Raw genomic sequence first — 27,520 nt, forward strand, 5'->3', positions numbered from 1 at the left:
AGCAAGTGGACTGTCACTATCACATGTCAATTCATTTCAGAATTATTTTATATAATGGGAATCTGTCAGCTGTATTTGCCTTTCAGAGCTGTAACCAATGTTTGATGGCAGTATTAAAGCAATTTATTGAGCAGACTAGATGGGCCAAATGGTTCTTATCTGCTGACACATTCTATGATTCTATATTAATCTGTACCTTCCCTGAAACTCATGGTGGTTGCCAAAGTTATTAAGCCACCTTTGTATGTGTACTACAGCCTGGCATGCCTCGAAGCCCCTCCTTGACTGATACCAATATTATTAACATTAATCAAGGAAGAGCTGTGAGGTGAAGGCATCTGAGTAGCAAATCTCCACCTTTTTGACACTTGGATGACAAATCAGAAGGCAATCATTATCAGCTCCAGAAAAGGTGCAGTTTGCTTTTAATTCACTAACAGATGTCCAACAGTGTCTACAGCTGTAAGCAACAAATACAGCTGGCAGATTCCTTTAAAAAGATTATTAAGACTTGCTGCATGATTGCTTGTTGATGTGAGAGAGGGGAGGCGCTGTTGTATTGTGATATATTATAGGTATTTGATACCAGAACTGTAGTGGTGAATGGTGCTAGAGCAAGTGACAACAGACAAAATTTACAATACATTTTCAATAGACAATCTGGCAAATTTTCAACAAAATTACACAGTAGGGCACCTATAGCAACGGTCACAGTATTAAATGATGCAGTATGTATTAAGTGCCTAAGCATCATTTATATCACTTCCTCTTGGGATGACACTATAGGATACTTGCAGCATTGCATCCTGTTGCGGTTATATAGTCACAACATTGCATCATTGTAATTACTGGTTGGTCTATAGCTAGCCATGTGTAAGTGAAAGACCTCCTGGCCATAACTGGATGCACGTATATCCTGTTTTGTTGACTGTGTAAGGGCACAAATGGTGAAAACTGCAAATGGCTTTATTGTCAATAAAGTTTACTTTTGACACGTCACACAGACAGTCAAAATAGGTAAGGGTATTGGTCGTCAGTATAGCATTATAGTCTATAGAGCATACCATGCCAATGAGTTATGAACATTGACGTGAGCTTCACCTGGTTACTGTCACGATGCCGGCTGGCAGGTAGTGGACCCTCTGTGCCAGAGAGGGATTGGCGTGGACCGTGCTAGTGGACCGGTTCTAAGCCACTACTGGTATTCACCAGAGCCCGCCGCAAAGCGGGATGGTCTTGCTGCGGCGGTAGTGACCAGGTCGTATCCACTAGCAACGGCTCACCTCTCTGGCTGCTGAAGATAGGCGCGGTACAAGGGAGTAGACAGAAGCAAGGTCGGACGTAGCAGAAGGTCGGGGCAGGCAGCAAGGATCGTAGTCAGGGGCAACGGCAGAAGGTCTGGAAACACAGGCAAGGAACACACAAGGAACGCTTTCACTGGCACTAAGGCAACAAGATCCGGCAAGGGAGTGCAAGGGAAGTGAGGTAATATAGGGAAGTGCACAGGTGAAAACCCTAATTGGAACCACTGCGCCAATCAGCGGCGCAGTGGCCCTTTAAATCGCAGAGACCCGGCGCGTGCGCGCCCTAGGGAGCGGGGCCGCGCGCGCCGGGACAGAACAGACGGGGAGCGAGTCAGGTAGGGGAGCCGGGGTGCGCATCGCGAGCGGGCGCTACCCGCATCGCGAATCGCATCCCGGCTGGCAGCGGGATCGCAGCGCCCCGGGTCAGAGGACGTGACCGGAGCGCTGCAGCGGAGGGAGTGAAGCGAGCGCTCCGGGGAGGAGCGGGGACCCGGAGCGCTCGGCGTAACAGTACCCCCCCCCTTGGGTCTCCCCCTCTTCTTGGAGCCTGAGAACCTGAGGAGCAGACTTTTGTCAAGGATGTTGTCCTCAGGTTCCCAGGATCTCTCTTCAGGACCACAACCCTCCCAGTCTACTAAAAAAAAATTTTTCCCTCTGACCTTTTTGGCAGCCAAAATTTCCTTGACCGAGAAGACGTCCGAGGAGCCGGAAACAGGAGTGGGAGGAACAGATTTGGGAGAAAAACGGTTGAGGATGAGTGGTTTGAGAAGAGAGACGTGAAAGGCATTAGGGATACGAAGAGAAGGAGGAAGAAGAAGTTTATAAGAGACAGGATTAATTTGACACAAAATTTTGAAAGGACCAAGATAGCGTGGTCCCAACTTGTAGCTAGGGACACGGAAGCGGACATATTTAGCGGAGAGCCATACCTTGTCTCCAGGGGAAAAAACGGGGGGAGCTCTTCTTTTCTTATCCGCGAACCTCTTCATGCGTGAAGAAGCCTGTAAGAGAGAATTTTGGGTCTCTCTCCATATAATGGAAAGGTCACGAGAAATTTCATCCACAGCGGGCAGACCAGAGGGCAAGGGGGTAGGGAGGGGGGGAAGAGGGTGACGGCCGTACACCACGAAAAATGGGGATTTGGAGGAAGATTCAGAGACCCTGAAGTTATACGAGAATTCGGCCCATGGAAGGAGATCTGCCCAGTCATCCTGGCGGGAGGAAACAAAATGTCGCAAATAATCACCCAGGATCTGGTTAATTCTTTCTACTTGTCCATTGGACTGGGGATGATATGCAGAGGAAAAATTTAATTTAATCTTGAGTTGTTTACAGAGAGCCCTCCAGAATTTAGACACGAATTGGACCCCTCTATCCGAGACAATCTGCGTAGGCAACCCGTGAAGACGAAAAATGTGTACAAAAAATTGTTTAGCCAACTGAGGCGCAGAAGGAAGACCAGGAAGAGGGATGAAATGTGCCATTTTGGAGAATCGATCAACGACCACCCAAATAACGGTGTTGCCACGGGAAGGGGGTAAATCAGTAATAAAATCCATACCAATCAGAGACCAAGGCTGTTCGGGGACAGGCAGAGGATGAAGAAAACCAGCGGGCTTCTGGCGAGGAGTCTTATCCCGGGCACAGATAGTGCAGGCTCGCACAAAGTCCCCAACATCCGTCTCCAGAGTCGGCCACCAATAGAAGCGGGAGATGAGTTGCACAGATTTCTTGATGCCCGCATGACCTGCGAGATGGGAGGAGTGACCCCATTTGAGGATTCCGAGGCGTTGGCGTGGAGAAACAAAGGTCTTTCCTGGAGGAGTCTGCCTGATGGAGGCAGGAGAAGTGGAGATCAGGCAGTCAGGTGGAATGATGTGTTGCGGAGGGAGATCAACTTCTGAGGCATCCGAGGAACGAGAGAGAGCATCGGCCCTAATGTTCTTATCGGCAGGACGAAAGTGAATCTCAAAATTAAATCGGGCAAAGAACAGAGACCACCGGGCCTGGCGAGGATTCAGCCGTTGGGCCGACTGGAGGTAGGAGAGGTTCTTGTGGTCGGTGTAGATAATAACAGGAAATCTTGATCCCTCCAGCAGATGCCTCCATTCCTCAAGTGCTAATTTAATGGCTAGAAGCTCTCGATCCCCGATGGAGTAGTTCCTCTCCGCTGGAGAGAAGGTCCTAGAGAAAAAACCACAAGTGACAGCATGCCCGGAAGAATTTTTTTGTAGAAGAACAGCTCCAGCTCCCACTGAGGAGGCATCAACCTCCAATAGGAAGGGTTTGGAAGGGTCAGGTCTGGAGAGCACGGGAGCCGAAGAAAAGGCAGACTTGAGTCGTTTAAAGGAGTCTTCTGCTTGAGGAGGCCAGGACTTGGGATCAGCATTTTTTTTGGTTAAAGCCACGATAGGAGCCACAATGGTAGAAAAATGTGGAATAAATTGCCTGTAATAATTGGCGAACCCCAAAAAGCGTTGGATAGCACGGAGTCCGGAGGGGCGTGGCCAATCTAAGACGGCAGAGAGTTTGTCTGGATCCATCTGTAGTCCCTGGCCAGAGACCAAATATCCTAGAAAAGGAAGAGATTGGCATTCAAACAGACATTTCTCAATTTTGGCATAGAGTTGGTTGTCACGAAGTCTCTGAAGAACCATACGGACATGCTGGCGGTGTTCTTCTAGATTGGCAGAAAAAATTAGGATATCGTCCAGATATACAACAACACAGGAGTATAACAGATCACGAAAAATTTCATTGACAAAGTCTTGGAAGACGGCAGGGGCATTGCACAGTCCAAAGGGCATGACCAGATACTCAAAGTGTCCATCTCTGGTGTTAAATGCCGTTTTCCACTCGTCCCCCTCTCTGATGCGGATGAGGTTATAGGCGCCTCTTAAGTCCAATTTAGTGAAGATGTGGGCACCTTGGAGGCGATCAAAGAGTTCAGAGATGAGGGGTGAGGGGTAGCGGTTCTTAACCGTGATTTTATTAAGACCGCGGTAGTCAATGCAAGGACGTAGGGAGCCATCTTTTTTGGACACAAAGAAAAATCCGGCTCCGGCAGGAGAGGAGGATTTACGGATAAAGCCCTTTTTTAGATTCTCCTGGACGTATTCGGACATGGCAAGAGTCTCTGGGGCAGAGAGAGGATAAATTCTGCCCCGGGGTGGAGTAGTACCCGGGAGGAGGTCGATAGGGCAATCATAAGGCCTGTGAGGAGGTAGAGTCTCAGCTTGTTTTTTGCAGAAAACATCCGCGAAGTCCATATAGGCCTTAGGGAGACCGGTTACTGGAGGAACCACAGAGTTACGGCAAGGGTTACTGGGAACCGGTTTTAGACAGTTCTTGGAACAAGAGGACCCCCAACTCTTGATCTCCCCAGTGGACCAATCCAGGGTTGGGGAATGAAGTTGAAGCCAGGGAAGTCCAAGGAGAATCTCCGAGGTGCAATTGGGGAGGACCAAAAGTTCAATCCTCTCATGATGAGATCCGATGCTCATAAGAAGGGGCTCCGTGCGGAAACGTATGGTACAGTCCAATCTTTCATTATTTACACAATTGATGTAGAGGGGTCTGGCGAGACTGGTCACTGGGATGTTGAACCTGTTGACGAGAGAGGCCAAAATAAAATTTCCTGCAGATCCAGAGTCCAAGAAGGCCACTGTAGAGAAGGAGAAGGCAGAGGCAGACATCCGCACAGGCACAGTAAGACGTGGAGAAGCAGAGTAGACATCAAGGACTGTCTCACCTTTGTGCGGAGTCAGCGTACGTCTTTCCAGGCGGGGAGGACGGATAGGACAATCCCTCAGGAAGTGTTCGGTACTAGCACAGTACAGGCAGAGGTTCTCCATACGGCGTCGTGTCCTCTCTTGAGGTGTCAGGCGAGACCGGTCGACCTGCATAGCCTCCACGGCGGGAGGCACAGGAACAGATTGCAGGGGACCAGAGGAGAGAGGAGCCGAGGAGACGAAACGCCTCGTGCGAACAGAGTCCATATCTTGGCGGAGTTCCTGACGCCTTTCAGAAAAACGCATGTCAATGCGAGTGGCTAGGTGAATCAGTTCATGTAGATTAGCAGGAATTTCTCGTGCGGCCAGAACATCTTTAATGTTGCTGGATAGGCCTTTTTTGAAGGTCGCGCAGAGGGCCTCATTATTCCAGGACAATTCTGAAGCAAGTGTACGGAATTGTACGGCATACTCGCCAACGGAAGAATTACCCTGGACCAGGTTCAACAGGGCAGTCTCAGCAGAAGAGGCTCGGGCAGGTTCCTCAAAGACACTTCGGATTTCCGAGAAGAAGGAGTGTACAGAGGCAGTGACGGGGTCATTGCGGTCCCAGAGCGGTGTGGCCCATGACAGGGCTTTTCCGGACAGAAGACTGACTACGAAAGCCACCTTAGACCTTTCAGTGGGAAACAGGTCCGACATCATCTCCAGATGCAGGGAACATTGGGAAAGAAAGCCACGGCAAAACTTAGAGTCCCCATCAAATTTATCCGGCAAGGATAAGCGTATCCCAGGAGCGGCCACTCGCTGCGGAGGAGGTGCAGGAGCTGGCGGAGGAGATGACTGCTGAAGCTGTGGTAGCAACTGTTGTAGCATAACGGTCAGTTGAGACAGCTGTTGGCCTTGTTGCGCTATCTGTTGTGACTGCTGGGCGACCACCGTGGTGAGGTCAGCGACAACTGGCAGAGGAACTTCAGCGGGATCCATGGCCGGATCTACTGTCACGATGCCGGCTGGCAGGTAGTGGACCCTCTGTGCCAGAGAGGGATTGGCGTGGACCGTGCTAGTGGACCGGTTCTAAGCCACTACTGGTATTCACCAGAGCCCGCCGCAAAGCGGGATGGTCTTGCTGCGGCGGTAGTGACCAGGTCGTATCCACTAGCAACGGCTCACCTCTCTGGCTGCTGAAGATAGGCGCGGTACAAGGGAGTAGACAGAAGCAAGGTCGGACGTAGCAGAAGGTCGGGGCAGGCAGCAAGGATCGTAGTCAGGGGCAACGGCAGAAGGTCTGGAAACACAGGCAAGGAACACACAAGGAACGCTTTCACTGGCACTAAGGCAACAAGATCCGGCAAGGGAGTGCAAGGGAAGTGAGGTAATATAGGGAAGTGCACAGGTGAAAACCCTAATTGGAACCACTGCGCCAATCAGCGGCGCAGTGGCCCTTTAAATCGCAGAGACCCGGCGCGCGCGCGCCCTAGGGAGCGGGGCCGCGCGCGCCGGGACAGAACAGACGGGGAGCGAGTCAGGTAGGGGAGCCGGGGTGCGCATCGCGAGCGGGCGCTACCCGCATCGCGAATCGCATCCCGGCTGGCAGCGGGATCGCAGCGCCCCGGGTCAGAGGACGTGACCGGAGCGCTGCAGCGGAGGGAGTGAAGCGAGCGCTCCGGGGAGGAGCGGGGACCCGGAGCGCTCGGCGTAACAGTTACAAGTAGCAATCGGAACGGTTCTTAGCATTTTATTTTTGACATCACAGGGGTTTCAATGGTTAAATACCTTCTTAGGTCTATCCACAAGTACAGTATACTGCGCATATTTGATGTGCAGTATTTCAAGCTGTGTTCAGTCATTTAGTTTACATTGAAATCTGCTGCATAAAATCCTACGCATCAAATCCTCAAATATGCGCAGGATACTGTACGTGTGAATAGACCCTTAATAGATATTTGTATTGCAGTCAGAGTTTAGTTTTTCTGATACAAAGCTCCAAAACCTCCTACACAAAGAGTGGTATATTATAAAATTCTAGCTGTCTTCCGTGTCACGATGCCGGCTGGCAGGAGGTGGATCCTCTGTGCCAGAGAGGGATTGGCGTGGACCGTGCTAGTGGACCGGTTCTAAGTCACTACTGGTTTTCACCAGAGCCCGCCGCAAAGCGGGATGGTCTTGCTGCGGCGGTAGTGACCAGGTCGTATCCACTAGCAACGGCTCAACCTCTCTGACTGCTGAAGATAGGCGCGGTACAAGGGAGTAGACAGAAGCAAGGTCGGACGTAGCAGAAGGTCGGGGCAGGCAGCAAGGATCGTAGTCAGGGGCAACGGCAGGAGGTCTGGAACACAGGCTAGGAACAAACAAGGGAACGCTTTCACTGGCACAATGGCAACAAGATCCGGCGAGGGAGTGCAGGGGAAGTGAGGTATACATAGGGAGTGCACAGGTGAACACACTGATTAGAACCACTGCGCCAATCAGCGGCGCAGTGGCCCTTTAAATCGCAGAGACCCGGCGCGCGCGCCCTAGGGAGCGGGGCCGCGCGCGCCGGGACAGGACCGACGGAGAGCGAGTCAGGTACGGGAGCCGGGGTGCGCATCGCGAGCGGGCGCCACCCGCATCGCGAATCGTATCCCGGCTGGAGGCGGTATCGCAGCGCACCCGGTCAGTGGATCTGACCGGGGCGCTGCGGGAGCGAGAGTGTAGCGAGCGCTCCGGGGAGGAGCGGGAACCCGGAGCGCTCGGCGTAACATTCCGCCACCAATAGAGGAACCTTACTGCTTGATGTTTTGTTACCGAGTTCAATGTGTAAGCATTAAGAGCCTGTTCACACTGGCGGTGTGCTCCACTAAAGGCAGCTCTGTTATTCAGTCCATTGTAAGGACTGGAGTTGAGCAGAGAAAAAACTAGACCCCTCTAAAGTCAATGAGATCCGTCTGGACCTGGCGGTGTCAGTTGTGCTCCGACCCATTCTGGGTCCATGACCCTGAATGGGTTGGAACACAATGTCACTGTGAACCTAGCCTATAATCCCCTAGCGCTGGTGGAAGGCAGCTACAATTTCAACATATATATGGGTTTTCATGGATCTCAATACTGATAGCCTCTCCTTATGATAGGCCATCAATATCATGTTGGTGAGGGTCTGACCACCAGCACCCTCTACTGATTTAAAGAGAAACAATACTCCAGTTTAAGTAGGTACACCTCCATACATTTAGTAGTGGAGGCATCTGGTACGGTAGTTCAGTACCATTCAATAAGAGCCATAGCCACTAAAAAATACACTGCATAAAAAAATAAAGGCAACACTTAACCCGTTAAGAACACAGGGACTTGACGTCTTGGTATTTAAGGACACAGGGCGTACCTGTATGACTGGGATGCCTACTGAAATCATTTAGCAGGCATCCTGTGACAATGCCTGGGGGTCCTGAGACCCCCCTATTTCGGATATCACCACAGATCGCAGGTGAATTCACACTGGCGATCTACAGCGATTCCTGTCATGCGGGTCACAAGTGACCCAATGACCAGGAATTATAAGGTGATCTATACACCGCCAATCACGTCCTGTAGTTGGGGGAGGTGCGATCCAGTCACCTCCCCAGGAGCGCTGCTATTGGTCTGATGATCGACCGACCAACCAATAGCAGCCGGACGAGGAGGGGTTAATATCCCCTTTTCTCAGCTCTGCTCGCTCACCAAGCTCAGTCAGTGGGCAGAGCTGAGAGAAGGAGCCAAGGACCCCCCTCTGTGAAGATCTGTGCCCCTCAGGGCTGAAGAAGTGCTCTGTTAGTGCAGGGTGAGCTTCAGTACAGGGACAGGTAGGAGGTTAAAAAAAAAAAGGGTTTCAGAGCGCTGCATTTTGCATTTAGCCCCCCTAACATGTCAACTTTATGATACAAATATATGATGCAAAAAAGTAGACATATTGTATATGTGAATCAATATATACTGTATTTGGTATATCTATTTTCCTTATAAGCAGAGAGTTTCAAAGTTAAAAAAATGCTAAATATTCACATTTTTCATCAACTTTTGGAATTTTCCACTAGAGATGAGCGAACTTACAGTAAATTCGATTCGTCACAAACTTCTCGGCCCGGCAGTTGATGACTTATCTTGCATAAATTAGTTCAGCCTTCAGGTGCTCTGGTGGGCTGGAAAAGGTGGATACAGTCCTAGGAGACTCTTTACTAGGACTGTATCCACCTTTTCCAGCCCAACGGAACACCTGTAAGCTGAACTAATTTATGCAGGATAAGTCATCAACTGCCGAGCCGAGAAGTTTGTGACGAATCGAATTTACTGTAAGTTCGCTCATCTCTATTTTCCACCAAGAAATGATACAAGTATCGACAAACATTTACCACTTACATAAAGTAGAATATGTCACGAAAAAACTATCTCGGAATCAGAATGAAAAGTAAAAGCATCCCAGAGTTATTAATGCTTAAAGTGACCGTGGTCAGATTTGCAAATACCGCTCTGGTCCTTAAGGTGAAAATGGGCAGTGTCCTTAAGGGGTTAAACAACACAATGTTTACACAACAATGACACTTCTGTAAAATCACACTGTCCATTCAGGAAGCTACACCAATTGACAATCAATTTAACATGCTGTTGTGCAAATGGAACAGACAACAGGTGGAAATTATATGCAATTAGCAAGACACCCCCAATAAAGGAGTGGTTCTGCAGGTGGTGACCACAGACTACTTCTCAGTTCCTATGCTTCCTGGCTGATGTTATCGCCCGTTATTAATAATGGCTATTATTTTTTGACGGTCGATAGTAACGGGAGAAATAGTGCATGCACTATTTCTTCCGTTCATTCGCCCATCACAAAATAATAGCCATTATTAATAACTGTCGATATTCGGGTTAAAACGGCTATTGGAAAAATCCCATAGACTATAATGGGAATTTCTGACGGCCGTTTAACGGCCGATTTCCAGGGTTTTTATAAAGGGCGTTTATAATGGAGGTATTTTTATAGTGTGAAAGCAGCCTTAGTGTACCCTTAATTTTTTTGAGCAGGGTATATGGAACTGTGTCTGGTAAACAACAAATAGTGCACAGAGCTTGCCACAGAATGGGCCCTAAGGATAGGCATTTAAACCTGACGCCCCAAAAACTTTTACCTGTTTAATGGCCAGACATAAGACTTAAAAATTGCTTCTGACAGTAACTCAAACCTAAGTTATTGTCCTATTAAGTCAATGTCTATGTGTTCCTATAACCTTGTTACATATGGACATTCACATGATATGAAAAAATAAACTAAAGTAAAATCAACCTATAATATTTATTTTGTTTGTAAGTTAAATAAGACATCCTAATAGAATTATTTTAAGTCAAGAACGCATGCAACACAAACACCTTTATCCTTTTATTTAATCAATAAAAGTGGTGTAAATTCCAAGTCTACTTCCTGATAAGTCTTCTAGTGAATATCAATATAAATAGACCTATTGTAGAAAAGGAGAAGTGTGTAACAAAGAGCACACAAACATTCTGTAGTCTACACATTCAGGGTAGTAGAAAAACAACACAGCGATCAGTTTGTCTATTCAAATCAGTGCAAATATAATGACATAAGATAGACGTTAAGATTGCACACACTACTTTATATACTATAAAAAAAAGACTTGTCTTAACCATAGCTATGATTAGGAACTGTTAAATGGTTTGAATCACATTGGTGTTTCATTTCTTTTTATCCATTTGTAAATTTTTAATGGATCTCTAATTCATTTTTTGCATTTTATTGATAGCTGGTGACGAACTTGCCTAGATTTAGGATCAAGTACTTTTCTTACGGCCCCTATATGATTTGCAGATACATACATACATATATACATACATCATCTTTTAGGTTTTAGAAGATGTACACATGAAGGGAGACGCGTATTTCATGTCATTTGTGGTTCTTCAATCCAACCCACAATACAGTCAGAAGACAATGAATTCAAGATTGCAACATTCAGGAGATGGATGACTAATTGTGGATCTCTTACCGGAAAGGCATATTAGCCAACCATTCTAGATCAGCAAGCGAATCACTAATATTTCAGATGTTGGACAATCAATCAAAGGTTGCAAATTTTTCCTCTTGGGTCAGATCATCAAGAGGAGAAAAGATGGTCAGGTAAAAAGTTATTTAACAAAAAATAAATGATATGGGGGGCTTACACCTGGAAACGGTTGGTTTGGATTTGGTGTAGGGCATGAGCTGGACTTTGCTGCAGGGAACCCCCAGGTCTCTGCCCTTGTCTCCAAAAGCAATTGCTGATATGTCCAGATACAGTACTGTAGTAGTAAAAAATATCTAGCCATACAGCCACAAGTCAGGGAAGCCACAAGTCGGTCAATCATGGGCAATGGACAGGAGATTAGGGCAGGCTGAGCTTGGTCATGGGTAACAGGCTATATAGGTAGGCGGTGGCAGGTGGTGTTCGGTCAACAAGGTTAACAGACTTAAAGGAGTACTCCGCTGAAAACATCTTATCCCCTATCTAAAGGATAGGGGATAAGATGATAGATCACAGGGGTTCCCACAGCTGGGAACCCCTGCGATCTCCGCTACGGCACCCCTGTCATTCAGTGCACGGAGCAAACTCCGCTCTGTGCCCGATGACTGGCGATGCCAGCTGCCACGCCTTCTCCATTCATGTCCTTTGGATAGGGGATAAAATGTTTGGAGCAGAGTACCCCTTTAAGGTCAGGACAAAAAGAGTTCAGCCATCATGGGTAATAGCAGTAGGTAAGGGCAGGCTGCAACAAATAGAATGGTCAGGAAAAAAGCCAGATCAGAACTTTAAAAACTCCATTGAATTATACATTTTTTGTTTACTTGGGCTACAGAACCATGCTTAGTGGCATGCTTGTCCTCTTAGTATGTCATAGACCACGCGCTGTCTCTTACACACTACATACTAAGAGGACAAGAATGGTTTTGGGGAGGTATTTGGTAGAAAGTAGGAATCGCTACATTGAGTGGCAAAGTGAGCATTGTTGGCTATAGCAGTTAGTAAAACGGAGCAAGAAGATGACATACTGAACATACTGAACTTTTGTACTGAAGTGTTTGAAGTTAAAATTGTGACAGAAAGGTAAAATCTTAAAAGGAAAGTCAAGCGCAGTAATGTACTGATAAAGAAATGCAAGTTTATTCCATGAAAACATGCAGAATGCATTAATAGTGGAACAATGACGCATGTCAAGTGTCATCCTTTTGGCGCCGTGTTGTCCTACACCATTAACGTGCGAGGTGAGTTGAGGCCCTACTCCTAACAATGAAAATACCATAGAAATATAAATCAAATCAAATATCATGTTGTGTTCATACTGTTTTTTAGCATGTTTTGTTAATAATATCTTTTCTATCAGGTATCACTAAATGAAATAAAGCTTTTATTAAATACTGTTAATAAGGTGATAAATACAAAAGTAGTTAAAAGCACAGGCTCATTTGTCTCTTTACACTGAACATGACCGATGTCACCTAATAGTAGCAGATATGGATGTACGGTATATATTTACTGGCAGTCAACAATTAACATGAAAATGTTTCCAGATATTGGTAACAACCCAAATAATCTATCCAGAACAAATAAGCTCAGAAATTAAGCTAAATTATGTGCAATAATGTGAAATGACACAGGGAAAAAGTATTTAACACACAAAGTAAGGGAGGAGCAAAAAAGCATGGAAAACCAAGACAAAAGCTGAAATCTATCAGAAAATAAAAAAGTAATCCAGTCCCTTATCAGTGCAAATTAATATCAGCTGGTTCAGTCCCAACTGATGGCTACAAAATGGTCTCATTGCCAAGTGTTACACCCAACACATCTCAAGATGGGTAGACGCAAAGAGCTGTCTCAAGATCTTCACAACATAATTGTTTCAAAATGTAATGAGGATGTTTGTTATAGGCGCATTTCTAAGCTTCTGAATGTTTTTCTAAATGAAAAGACCTGCAATTGGCAAGTACTGTTGTCTGAAAACAGTGAGTAATGCACTACGTCACCATAGCCTCTATGCATGCTCACCACACAAGACTCTATTGCTGAATAAAAAGCTGCTGCCATCTACTAGGATGATGAAGATGAAACATTTCAGCAAGATCCCAAACACTCAGCCAATGAAACTCTCAAATGGTTTCAAAGAAAGAAAATAAAGCTGCTAGAATGGCCCAGCCAATCACATTAAGGGTTCACACGCTATTACTAGCAGCGGGTTGCCCCATCCCGCTGCGAGTTACGCTACCATTGATTTAAATGGGTCCACAGACAGTCCGCAATAGTGTCAGATTTGCGGACTGTCTGCAGACCCATTCAAATGAATGGTAGCGTAACTCACAACGTTAGTTACTAGCGTGTGAACGCACCCTTAATCCCAATGAAAATCTGGGAATGTTCACAGGTCCACAGTACACAGTCTGCTATACATATCTCTATATACAGATATAATGTTGTAGAACTGTACTGGTGGTTGGTTATAACCACAAAGACTTTCTAGTCCCTGCAAAGTTATTTTGTGGATGCTGGGAATTAATAAATGCTGAACAGCCCATCCAGACTGAGAATATTGTACGGACGCTGGGGACTACAAGTTTAAAATCTTCCTGTCTAGCTCCTACATGTTTCGCCACTGAATGCTTTTACAAGGATCCATGTGTGACCAGTGACTGGGAAATAAAAAAAAGAAAATGGGGAGGGTTACCTTTTCAGAAAGTCCATCCATGTGTTATACTTCGAAAAGGATGCATGCTTAAAGGATGAGTATCATGCTTCGGATAGGGGATAAGTTTTAGATCGCAGGGGGGTCCGAGCGCTGTGACCCTTCGTGATCTCCTGTTAGGAGCCCCAGGTCTCCAGCACAGGAACGTGACACGAACCCACCTGAAGGAGGACCCGGGGCTCCAAACAGGAGATCGTGGGGGGCCCCCAGCGCTCGGTCCCCCCCTCCCCCGATCTAAAACTTATTCCCTATCCTTCGGATTGGGGATAAGTTTTTATTCATGATACTTATCCTTTAAGTATTTCTAAGGTGCCCTTTAAGAAAGGACTACTTTCACCAGTCTTGCGGAGTACAGCTGAGTGCATTGTGGGTCACACGATGATGGGGGAATCACAGCTGATACATCTTCACACACACACACACACACACTATGTGGTCAAATTAATGGAATGGACTAGAAAAACCCCACAACTTATTCATTCATCTCACGTATGGGAGTAATGCTTGAAGTAAACCACAGCATTTAGATATTTCTACTGGAAACTGAGCTGTACTGAGCGGTCAGTGTATAGCATATCAAATATTATACCTTACACCCCCACAACTCTCTAAGACTTGGCGTTCTGATCAAAGACAACAATTCCACTATGTGATTACATCTCAGATCGGTTTCCGCACTCTCCACATACACTTTTCTTCGAACTAGAGATGAGTTGACTCAGAACAGGAAACCTCACTTCTTCAAAGTGCATCTTCCTCCACAGAAAGGGTGAAAATGGACGATGAGGAGAGAGAAATCTTTAAGAAAGTATCAAAATACTAGGAGGGTCCACTTCTGCGGCAAGACACAGAAGTCATTGTATGGTTGACTAAGTATTGGTGAGTTGGCAGGATAGGATATCCTTTTCCTCACTCACTTTTCCTTTAAATATTATACACACAACAAAGAAACAAGCAAAAATATACAAGGACCACAGTATATTTTGTTAATTTTGGATCCGAACTAGTGAATCAGTCATTAAAATAATATGTGAATCAATAGTTGAAAACCCCATTCCGTCTCTAGGCATTTTCCTGATTAGAGCAAGATACTGAAACATGTTCCTTTTTTAATCTGTTTCTACTTTGATTAAATTTTTATTTTTTAATACATTATTATAGGTGCACCATCTTGCCTAAGCTGTTTTTAACAGCATTTATTGATGTACATAACAGAAAACCTATTCATTCTACAGAAAGGAAGACACTCCTATTAAATATAAAAAATGAAATAGGTGAAGTTATGTGTGTGGTAAAAATTAATTTTTTTTTTTATAAAAATGGCTGATTTGCTAGGGGTTTAATTTTTTACCATTCACTAAGTGGTAAAACTGACATTATCTTGATAGTTCAAGTCCAATTACGGTAATTGTGCTAAATGAGTCCCTATCGTGATAATTGAGTCCCTATCAGGCTGGAACAGTTTCAATGGAGTCCAGGAGAAATAGGACTACTTAAAAGTTGCACTTGTAAAGGCAACAAATAATTGTATTAGACTTGGCAGTAAAAGAAAAAAAGGAAGAAAACACTGTGGTACTCCTCAGAATTGGCCAAAATCTTGAAAAAATCTAAAAGCTAGCATTTGGTAATTATAAAAAAATAAATAAATAAAGCAATGAAGATAGTGAAATCTATAAGATTAGGCAGAAAGAGGCCAAGCAAGTTAGAAGAGCTTCAAAAGTGCAGACAGAAGAGAAACTAGGTCAATCAGTGAAGAAAGAAGATAAGACATTCTTCAGATATATAAATAAAATAAAAAAGGTTAATTAAAACAAGGAATAAGTTAAAAAGAGAGGAAAGAAGATATATGTAGACGAGCATAAAGGACTAGCCGACTGCCTCACTAAATATTTCTGTTCAGTTTTTACAGAAGAAAATGAAGGAACAGGACCTCAGTTAAGGAAAAAGACTAATAAATCTTTTGATACATGCGTCTTTACAGAGGTTCTAAGTCAGATGTCTAAAGTTAAGACAAATAAGTCACATGGGATACACCCAAAGATACTAAGATCTTAGCGGTGTACTAGCAAAACTGTTAACAGATTTATTTAACCAGGAGTTGTCCCAGAAGATTGGAAGTTAGCAAATGTTGTCCCTAATCATAAGAAAGGTATTAGAGAGGAATCAGGCAACTATAGGCCAGTAAGTCTGACATCAATAGTGAGAAAATTAATGGAACTCTACTAAAGGATAGGATTGTGAAACATCTAAAAGCCCATGAATTGCAAGATGAAAAACAACATAGGTTTTCCTCAGGTAGATCATGCCAAACTAATCTTACAGATTTTTTTGATTGGGTGACTAAAATAATAGATGGTGGAGGTGCAACAGACATCTAGACATCACTTATCTAGATTTTAGTAAAGTCCAAAGGATAGGGGAAAAGATGTCTGATCGCGGGGGGCCCGCCGCTGGGACCCCCTGCGATCTCCCTGGAGCACCCGCATTATGTGCAGAGCTGCGTCTCCAGGCTTGGAAACCGGAAATTTTGGGACTTGAAGTTACGCCCTCTCCCATAGACCTGAATGGAGGGGGCGTGAACTCACAAGGGTGGCGTGGCGTTACGTCACATCTCCATTCCTAAAAACTTCTGGTTTCTGAGCCTGGAGATGCAGCTCTGCACATAATGCGGGTCCTGCGGGAGGGTCCCAGCGGCGGGCCCCCGCGATCAAACATCTTATCCCCTATCCTTCGGATAGGAGACAAAATGTCTAAAGCCAGAATACCCTATTAATTGAGTATATTCAGAGCAAGGTCTTGTTACCAGTGGGATAACTCAGGGATCTGTACTGGGACCCATTTTGTTTAATGTCTTTATCAGTGATATTTCAGAAGGTCCCGATGGTAAGGTGTGTCTTCTTGCTGATGACACAAAGATTTGTAACAAGGTTTATATTCCTGGAGGGATACCCAAATGGAAAAGGATTTGGGTAAACTAGAAGAATGGTCAGAACTCTGGCAACTAACGTTTAATGTGGATAAGTGCAAGATAATGCACCTGGGACATAAAAACCCTCGGGAAGAGTATAGACTATGTGATACAGTCCTAACCAGTATCTGAGTAAAGGGATTTAGGGGTCATTATTCCAGAGGACTTAACCCCTTGCCGCAAATGGACATTCATTAACGTCCATTTGCAGCTCCCGAGGTATGACGCGCGCTCAGCAAGATAGCGTGCATCATACCCGGTGGGTCCTGGTTGCTATAGGCAACAGGAACCATGGCTAATGCCGGACATCGACGATCAGGCTGATGTCCGGCATTAACCCTTTAGATGTGGCAATCAAACGTGACCGCCACGTCTAAAATGAAAGTAAACATTGGCGCTTAGCTCAGTGGTGCTGTTCAGGACTGCCAAGGTGAAATTGCAGCGCCCCGAACAGCTTGCAGGACGCAAGGAGGATCCCTACCTGCCTCCTCGCTGTCCGATCGCTGAATGACTGCTCCGTGCCTAAGATCCAGTCCAGAGCAGTCCAGCGGCAATAACACTGATCAATATAGCATGGCAGTGATCAGTGTAGGAAAACAGCGTGTGAAAAGTTATAGCCCCCTATGGGGCCTATAACATTGCAAAAAATAAAGTGTTAATAAATGTGATTTAACCCCTTAATAAAAATTTGAATCACCCCCCTTTTCCCATAAAAAAATTATAAAAAACTGTGTAAATAAAAATAAACATACGTGTTATCGCCGCGTGCGTAAATGTCCGAACTATAAAATAATATAATTAAACCGCACGGTCAATGGCGTACACGTAAAAATGAATAAAAAGTGATAAAAAATTCAGATCAAAACAAAAATGGTACTGATAACAACTTCAGATCATGGTGCAATAAATACCGCCCCTTATACGGAAAAATAAAGTTATAGGGGTCAGAAGAGGACATTTTTCAACATATTAATTTTGGTGCATGTAGTTACAAGTTTTTTTTGTCACCTATATAAATTGAGTATCCTTGCGACCGTATGGACCTACAGAATAAATATAACGTGCAATTTTTACCAAACACTGCACTGCGTAGAATGGGAAACCTGCTAAAGATTACAAAATGGCTTTTTTTTTTCAATTTTGCCCCACAAATAATTTTCTGCTTTTGCCATAGATTTTGTAGTGAAATTATTAATGTATTACAAAGTAAAATTGTTGGCGCAAAGAACAAGCCCTTATATCGATTTTTAGGTGGAAAATTTTAAGTGTTATGATTTTTAGAAGGTGAGGAGGAAAAAAATAGGGCGAAAATGAAAAATCGCCAAAGACGGAAGAGGTTAAAGGTAGGCAGACAATGTCATAGAGCAGCAAGAAATGGTAGCAGAATGCTTGGGTGTATAGGGAGAGGTATTTGCAGTAGAAAGAGAGAAGTGCTCATGCCGCTGTACAGAGCACTGGTGATACCTCACTTGGAGTATTGTGCGCAGTACTGGAGGCCGTGTCTCCAAAAGGATATAGATATTTTGGAGAAAGTTCATAGAAGAGCTACTAAACTAGTACATGGATCGCAGGATAAAACTTATCATCAGGAAAGGTTAAAGGGCCTTAACATGTATAGCTTGGAAGAAAGACACTGATGACAGATTTCATTTAACCTCTTAAGGACCAATGACGTTGTGGAGCGTCATGGCACCCTGGGCTTTAAGGACCAATGACGTCCCATAACGTCATGGCGTTTTCCGGTCCCTGCCGCTTGCCGGGCAGAGATCGGAACAGCATGCCTGCTGAAATCGTTCAGCAGGCATGCCGTGCAAATGCCTAGGGGGGTCCTGGGACCTCTGCATGTCGGTGATCGCAGAAAATCGCATGTCAATTCAGACTTGTGATTTTCTCCTATTCCGGGCTGATCGGGTCTCTGGTGACCCAATCACCCGGAAAATAGGGATGCTCGGAACTGTGAGTGACAGGCCCCAGCATCCTGCAGGGTAGGAGTGAGGTTGCAATGCTGCGATCTCCTCCCATCCCCTGCCATTGGTCAGAACTGATTCTGACCAATGGCAGAGAAGGACAGTAGGTTGCCATGGAAACCCCCGTTCTGCCCACCCCTGGATGTCAGGCAGAACGGGGGGAGAACATGGAAGCCGGTACCTGGAGGAGAAGACTCGTGGGGCCCGGCAATCATCGCAGATATTCACCGGAGATCCCGGCTCAGGTAGGGAATCGACGGTGGGGGGGAGAAATGAAACTGAAAGTAAAGTGATTTTTACTGTGGCAACCACTAGGAAGGCCGAACTGCAACTCCCAGCATGCCCAGACAGCCAAAGGCTGTCTGGGCATGCTGGGAGTTGTAGTTTTGCGACATCTGGAGGGTCACCACTGTGGTGCCCAAACTGTAGCCCTCCAGATGTTGCCAAACTACAACTCTCAGCATGCCTAGACTGCCCAGGCATGCTGGGAGTTGTAGTTCTGTAACATCTGTCCCTTCAGATTTTGCAATTTTCATGAAATATTTGAAAATTGCTGCTCTACTTTGAAGCCCTCTAATTTTTTCACAAAGTAAAAATATGTCCATGTTATGATGCCAACATAAAGTGGACATATTGTATTTATTTGGAATATCCATTTTCTTTACAAGCAGAGAGCTTCAAAGTTAGAAAAATGCAAAATGTTCAAAATTTTCATGAAATTTTGGAATTTTTCACAAAAAAAGGATGCACGTAACAGCAAAAATTTACCACCCAAATAAAGTAGAATATGTCACGAAAAAACAATCTCAGAATCAGAATATTCGGTAAAAGCATCTTAGAGTTATTAATGCTTAAAGTGACGGTGGTTAGATGTGCAAAAAACGCTCTGGTCCTAAGGTGTAAAATGGCCTGGTCCTTAAGGGGTTAATGATAGTAACGTTTAAAGGAAGACCATGAAGTTTAGGATAGGAGCTCTGAATCAAAATGAATAACAGAGTACCCAAATCATTGCTGTCATCTGGGCCCTTTCAGGTGTGTGGTCATAATAGTTATAACAGAACCTTCAAAAAGTCTTACTGACTTTCCTAGTATAGATCTATTTCTTCCAGTGGGTTTTTTAGAATACAAAAATTATGCTTTAGAGCCTCAAAACTTGTTTGCTTTCGTATAAGATAATAACCCGGTTCATGTTGTCTCAGTCTCAAGCTGAGGGACTTTGATGCTCTTTGAACCCCATTTGTATATTCTTGAATGGATGAGGGGATTTCCATCCATCTTCTTTCTGCAATGGCCATGTAAAAATGACAGCATAGATCCGATTGTTCACTTTGGACAACAATAACACTTTACTTCATTCTGATGTTTGAAGAAGCTCTCCTGGGGTGGATTACCCAATCTCGGCACAGTATTAAGCTCATTGCGCTTTCTTATTCATGAGTAATCTAAAACCGGGGCCTGCTAGCGGTGATCGGTACACCACAGGAATGACATTCTATGTGCACAGATGTTGTGTGGGCTACAATTAAATGGTTCTTGCATTGGCCAACTTTTGACCATTAGGACAAAGGAGTTGGTGCACAATTTCATCTGAGAATGAAAAATGTTTGTTACCCATGCCGAATCAAACTATGATATGTGAGCATGCTCTGCAGCTGCTTAGAGTTAAGGGGCATTCCTATAGGCCCACATGGAATATACCAATAGAATAAAGATGGATGAAGAATAGATATGGCTGTGAACTACTAACTGTGGTAAAAGTGATATCAAACTTAATGGGGACAGAAATTTGTTAGCAATTTGATTGTCCTGAGGTTGTCACCATTATGGGGGACCTGAGTGCTGAACATATGTTCAGTTTTTTAAAAAAAATATTTATATTTTTCAAGGACGTAGATCTTGAGGACCTTTCATATTATTAGATTTCCATGGCTCTGAAGTTGCCAATCCCAGCTATAGGGTCATAATACCCTGTGTCTCTATGTGTCATGTCCCATTGTGTGGATGTAGGTATTTCCAGTGCATGCCACCATACTACCTCACAGGAGGTCCTACAAATTGCTCACTACTCAGTGATAGAGCTAACCTGAGCTGGCTCTCTCCCCACCTCGAAACTAAAAATATCTCTCTTTATGGTGTATATTATCTAGGAGCCAATTCTAGAGAGTATAACATAGCAGAGCTCTGCACCTTACAGACTCGCTATCTGAGGAGTTATTTGGGGCAGGTCCCACTATGAAAGTCTCCACACCCCTCACCAGAGCCACAAAACTAAACAGGATAAAGGAGGCTGAAGGTGTTTTGATGTCTGACAAACAGAATAGTGCACATAGATGTTTATCTAGCACTTCTCTCGAGGACTGGAAATAATAGTTCACCAAGAATGAGACTCTTAAAAACACAACAAGATCACTGTTGTTAAGGACACTTGACTTAAATTCAACAACTGGTGAAATTAGATGGAAATATGTATTTTCACAGTCTACATTTCTGGCCTCCTAGATTTTACATAGCTGTTGGCTGAATGTCCCCAGCACCATTATGCATATGCACACACAACTGAGCGTTCAACTGTTCTTATCCTTTCCAGGCGTTGGTTTATCACTGAGGACAAAAGGATGAGAGAGTCTAAATCCAAAATGTCCAACAGTTTTCACAATGGACATCTTCGATCAGTGGAGAGTCAGGAAGTCCCATAGACAACTGACTAAGATAGGTTGGTTTGTGTCAACATCTTGGTCAGTGTTAAGGTGACCAGCTCAATATATCTTGGGTGACACCACTTAATGACTAAGCCTGTTCAAGCCTTAAAGAGATGTTGGAGGAGATTTATCAAAACATGTGCAGAGAAAAAGTTGACTAGTTGCCCATAGCAACCAATCAGATCGCTTCTTTCATTTTTAACAAGGCATCTGAAAAATGAAAATTAACTAATTGGTTGCTATGGGCAACTGGTCAACTTTTCCTCTGCGCAGATTTTGATAAATCTCCCCCATGGTCATTATAAAAAAAAGAGAAAAAACAAAGCAGACATGCCACAAGTTTTGATTGGTCGAGTTATCAGTGTTGTAACCCTAAATATAGCCAGGTGAAGGTGAAGCACATTTCAGTCTCCTGCTCGGTGCTCATTGCAGGAGATAGGCTCCATTATAGTTAAAGGAGCCAGCCATCTGCAAAGTGACAGATTATGGCAATATCTAGCAACCAGAGGGGGTGTCAGCACTGAGAATCCGACAAATCAAAAAATATATTTTTTAGTGACAAATAATGTTTAAAAGGATTGTGCTTTTTAATTGCACAAAATGAAATATTTTTTTCCGTCGACGCAGCTACATAGGGGTTTAGATTTTGTGTGTTTTTTTATTTTTTTTGCAGATTATTGCATTTTTCAGTTGCTCCATTTTGGGGTATATATAACCTATTAACTTCTATTATCTCTCTCTTAGGGCATAATCACACAAAATAATTTCTGAGTGGAATCCACTCAGAAATGTAATTGCAGCAGATTCCCATTTCTTTAAATGGGATTCTGTTGCACTGTGCACACAGTAGAATTTTACTGCCTGCCTCAGAAATCCAGATTCCGGCCTTCATTGAAAGAACTGACATAACTCTGCCTGAATCCGCTCAGAAATGTCTTGCCCTCTATGCAAATTTGTGGAACATCTGCATCTTTTCCAGGCGGACATTCTGCTAATTTTCTGCTGGGAAAAAACTGTAGTTTCATTGTTTACGTATTTTATTTAGTTTTTACTCACTGTGTGCCATAAATACGGTAACTTTATTTCTTAAGCTTGGTACCATTATTATGGCAAAATATAGTTTTTTTTAATGCTTTATTACCTTTACATTATTTTCTATCATGTAGCTGTATGTGGGCTTTTTTATTTACCATGGGGTTTAAACAATATGTAAATTTTACTATATAAGTTGTTGTGACGCATGTGGCCTCCTGTGTTTTTGAGTCCCGTCAAACAACGTCATACATTTAGAATTGGGCCAATGGTAGTCACTAGTAGATCAGATTTGGTCCATTAAACTCAGTAAAGGATTCACAGAGTTCTATCAGCTCACCTGACACGCGCCTGACTGCTGCACGGACCAGTGTGGACTTTCATCACATGGAATATTGGAAACGGGAAAGGAGTGTCCAGAGCAGTTCTTCAGTTAAAAGCTTTTCTTTATTTGAATCAACCAAACATATACAGAACATGATGAAAGAGCTGACACGTTTCGGTTGGATTATCCAACCTTACTCATACAAAGATAGTAAGGATAATCTGACCATAACGCGTCACCTGAAGAACTGCGCTGAACACTTCTTCCCTGTTTCCATTAAACTCAGCAGGAACTCAATACTTTTCTGCAAGTATAATGACATATATTCTAAATGTAGAGTACTTTAAGGGTAGGGGCACTTGTGCCATATTTTGCTGATGCGTATTTTCCTACCCATTGAAGTCAATGGGTAGCAAAATATGCACCTGATTTTGCTACCCACTGACTTCAATGGGTAGGAAAATATGCAGCAGCAAATACTCAGCAAAATAGAGAACGTGTGACCCTATGTTAAAGGGTAGCTATAAACTTGTTTCACTGGCAGCATACACATTCAAACTCCCAACAACTCCATAGCCGGCTGCTAGAGCAAGGGGTCTACAGGACTGCTGTTAGTAACAGTCTTTCGTGGGCCATCTGACAATTACTCTTTAATAGTGAGAACAAAGCCTAATGCTAACTTTAAACAATGCAGGTATAAGAGATATGCTTCTAGGGGAAACTACTCCAGTAAAACTGCATCTCATGGTGCATATCACGATTTATTATTTGGGCAAATTTATATGAAATCCAAAGATGAATATGCAGAGAACCAGAGGTATACAGAGGTTTAGTACATACACACATATTTTTTTATACGTTTACACATTATTCTGCTTATTATACAGCACATGAATAAAGACTTACAAATCCGGTGTTTTCCCCTAAGAATTACACAGGGCAGGCGGTGTCCAGAGCCTGCAGACCTGGCCTGATGCCCACAGTCGGGAATCCTTTTATTCTGGGGTCACTATGAATGGGTCCGTTCACACAAGGATTAAAAAGCCACTTGACCCACCATCAGGGTGAGCTTGCTTATTGTATCAAGCACGGGAAAGGGAAGCTTAATACAGTGGAAAGGAAGGCTTAATTTCCTATTGCTATTAGCCGAATGCAGGAAGGAAAAGTGATAGAGGTAACACTTTATATCCTTATATATGTAAAACGTGTGGCCAGTCTAAAACTTACATGGCTATTATATTTATTGCACATAAACAAATATAAAAATATTGTTACATCTACAAATATGTTTTATCAAAATAGGACAACCCTCAACTATTGCAATCTTAGATGAACAACAACACTCAGCAGATTGCACAGTGTCATTTTTTTACAAAAAAGAAAGCAAGTCCACCCCACAATTCAATAGCTCATAGAACCACCTTCAGTAGCAATAGCTTAAATGCTTTTCTTATGACTATCAGTCCGTCACATCGCTAAGGAGAAACCCTGGTGTCTATTCTTGACAACATTGCTTCAATTTAATTAGGTTTTTGGGCATTGTTGGTGTTACTGTCATTAAAAATTACACAATTTGACCTTGATGATAATTTGCTGGGACGTTCACTCCTGGGAAGGTTATCAATAGTCTTAAATGTTTTCCACTTGTACAAAATCTTTCTCTCTGTAGAATGAGGGACTTCAGATTGTTTGAAAATGGCCTTATAACTCTTTCCAAATTAATGGGCAGCAACAATTGTTTCTCTAATGTCATCAATTATATCTTTTCTCCTTGCATTGTGAATATCTTCTTTTATAGCAGTGGTCACACTTTATGATGGTCAATTAATCAAGGGCATTTGATTTGCAGCCCCCGGCTGCTACTTACCCTTTTAATTCCTATGGAAGCATTAAGGCATTAAGGTTTTTGTCTTGTGGGTTTGTTAGGCTTAAAAATGGCAGAAAAACTGCCACAAATTTTCTCTGCGTTTTGGTGTTTTTTTCTGGCGTTTTTTTGCCTTTGAGTGGAAATTGCATTTTTGGGCCCTATGGTGTTTTTTTTTAAATTTGATGGGTACAAAAAAAAAAAAAAAAGATGCAGTAGGGATGGAAAAAATGTATTTACATTTTTTTTTTTTATGACAAAATTTTAATTAATTTTTAAACAGGGACCAATTTATGTGGGCTTGCAGGGACCTAAAAATGTAGCCGACAATAATAAAAATATAGAAAGGGGATATTACAATGTAAAAATTATATATTTTTAAAATTTTTACTTTTATTAGTAATGTATTTTAATAATGTGTTTAATAAAGTGTGTTTCACTTTTTTCCCCTCTATTTTTTTAAATATTTTCGATCGTCTTATCTGTTGCAGAAATGCGGAGCGGCTCTATACAGCGCTCGCATCTCTACACTATACTCCGGCCGGCCATTGATGTGAATAGAAATTCACCTCACTCATTCATATTTTCCGCTCAGAGTGGTGATTGGCCGGATGGTTGCAGCCAATCACAGCTCTCAGCAGGAAATATGAATGAGTGATGTGAATTCTATTGATATCACTGGCCGGCCGGAGTATAGTGTAGAGATGCGAGGGCTGTAGAGATCCGCTCTGAATCTCTGCAATAGATAGGACGATCGCATCGGGTGTCAGGAGTGACACCCGCTGTGATCTGTCCTTAACTGCAGTTACCACTACTCCCAACATGGAGCACACTCTGCTCCATGCTGGGAGCTGTAGTACCTGCATTAATAGATGATCTGTCTATTAATGCAGGTACAACAGCTCCCAGCATGGAGCAGAGTGTTCCCCATGTTGGGAGCAACCTGCAGTTAAAGGAGAACTCCGGTGGGAAAAAATGTTTTCAAATCAACTGGTGCAAGAAAGTTAAACAGATTAAACAGATTAGTAAATCACTTCTATTAAAAAATCAGAAACCTTCTAGTACTTATCAGCTGCTGTATACTACAGAGAAATTTGTGAAGTTCTTTTCTGTCTGACAACAGTGCTCTCTACTGATACCTCTGTCTGTGTCAGGAACTGTCTAGAGCAGGAGAGGTTTTCTATGGGGATATGATTCAAATCTGGACAGTTCCTGACACAGACAGGGGTGTCAGCATAGAGCACTGTTGTAAAACAGAAAAGAAATTCACAAATGTATCTGTTTTATACAGCAGCTAGTAAGTACTGTAAGGATTAAAAAATGTTAATAGAAGTAATTTACAAATCTGTTTAACCACTTAGGGACCCAGGGCATACAGGTACATCCTGACGCCCTGGTACTTAAAGGGATACTCCGCTCCTAGACATCTTATCTTCCATCTATTATCAAGAAGTTTGCAACCCATGGCACTGTAGCTAATCTCCCTGGGCGAGGACGGAAGAGAAAAATTGATGAAAGGTGTCAACGCACGATAGTCCGGATGGTGGATAAGCAGCCCCAAACAAGTTCCAAAGATACTCAAGCTGTCCTGCAGGCTCAAGGAGCATCAGTGACAGCGCAAACTATCAGTCGACATTTAAATGAAATGAAACGTTATGGAGGAGACCCAGGAGGACCCCACTGCTGACACAGAGACAGAAAAAAGCAAGACTACTTTTTGCCAAAATGAACTTGAGTAAGCCCAAATCCTTCTGGGAAAACGTCTTGTGGACAGATGAGACCAAGATAGAGCTTTTTGGTAAAGCACATCATTCTACTGTTTACCGAAAACGGAATGAGGCCTACAAAGAAAAGAACACAGTACCTACAGTGAAATATGGTGGAGGGTCAATGATGTTTTGGGGTTGTGTTGCTGCTTCTGGCACTGGGTGCCTTGAATGTGTGCAAGGCATCATGAAATCTGAGGATTACCAATGGATTTTGGGTCGCACTGTACAGCCCAGTGTCAGAAAGCTGGGTTTGCGTCCGAGATCTTGGGTCTTCCAGCAGGACAATTACCCCAAACATACGTCAAAAAGCACCCAGAAATGGATGGCAATAAAGCGCTGGAGAGTTCTTAAGTGGCAGCAATGAGTCCAGATCTAAATCCCATTGATTGCTGTTGGGAAAAGTTGCCTTCCCATAAGAGAGACCTGGAGCAGTTTGCAAAGGAAGAGTGGTCCAACATTCCGGCTGAGATGTTTAAGAAGCTTATTGATGGTTATAGGAAGCGACTGATTTCAGTTATTTTTTCCAATGGGTGTGCAACCAAATCTTAGGTTAAGGGTGCCAATAATTATGTCCAGTCCATTTTTGGAGTTTGGTGTGACCTTAAGACCGATTTGCTTTTTTCCCTCCCTTTAGTTCCAATACACACAAAGGGAATAAACATGTGTATAGCAAAACATGTGTTACTGCGCTCCTTTTCTGTCAGAAATACTTCATTTCACAGGGGTGTCAACATTTACGCCAATGACTATGAAAAAAAGGAAGCTGTAAGCTCTAGTGCCTTTTATCTTACTTTACAGTCTGCATTTACACTGCAGAATAGTGTACACTAGACAATTCCTAGTCTTACATAACATCTAGCTGCCAAGCTTCTACAGTTATATTAATGACTATTCTACAAAGCCACACTAAAGCCAGGTAAATCAAAGTATTGCATTACATTGCCACCTCAGAAAGAAACACTAGCTACAGGAAACTAGATCTGCAGCACCTGCTGCTTTATCTGATGCCCCTGAAACTGGGCATGGCTGTAGACCTATAGAAATCTGGCATAGCTGCCCTTTGCAGTTGTGCAAGAATGAAAAAATCTATATGCACCATATTATTATGGAGAACAATCACAC

General features: G+C 43.6%; 2 protein-coding genes across 7 annotated transcripts in view; one reads left to right on the forward strand and one right to left on the reverse strand.

Annotated features, from left to right (window-relative positions):
• The window catches only part of NTN1 (netrin 1), a 362,388-nt gene that overhangs the window by 210,195 nt on the left and 124,673 nt on the right, over positions 1-27,520 (reverse strand). The window lies entirely within an intron of this gene.
• Positions 1-27,520, forward strand: part of PIK3R5 (phosphoinositide-3-kinase regulatory subunit 5) — a 107,030-nt gene that overhangs the window by 40,671 nt on the left and 38,839 nt on the right. The window lies entirely within an intron of this gene.

This window comes from Hyla sarda, chromosome 13, assembly GCF_029499605.1.
Source record: "Hyla sarda isolate aHylSar1 chromosome 13, aHylSar1.hap1, whole genome shotgun sequence".
In the NCBI taxonomy this organism is placed as follows: domain Eukaryota; kingdom Metazoa; phylum Chordata; class Amphibia; order Anura; family Hylidae; genus Hyla; species Hyla sarda.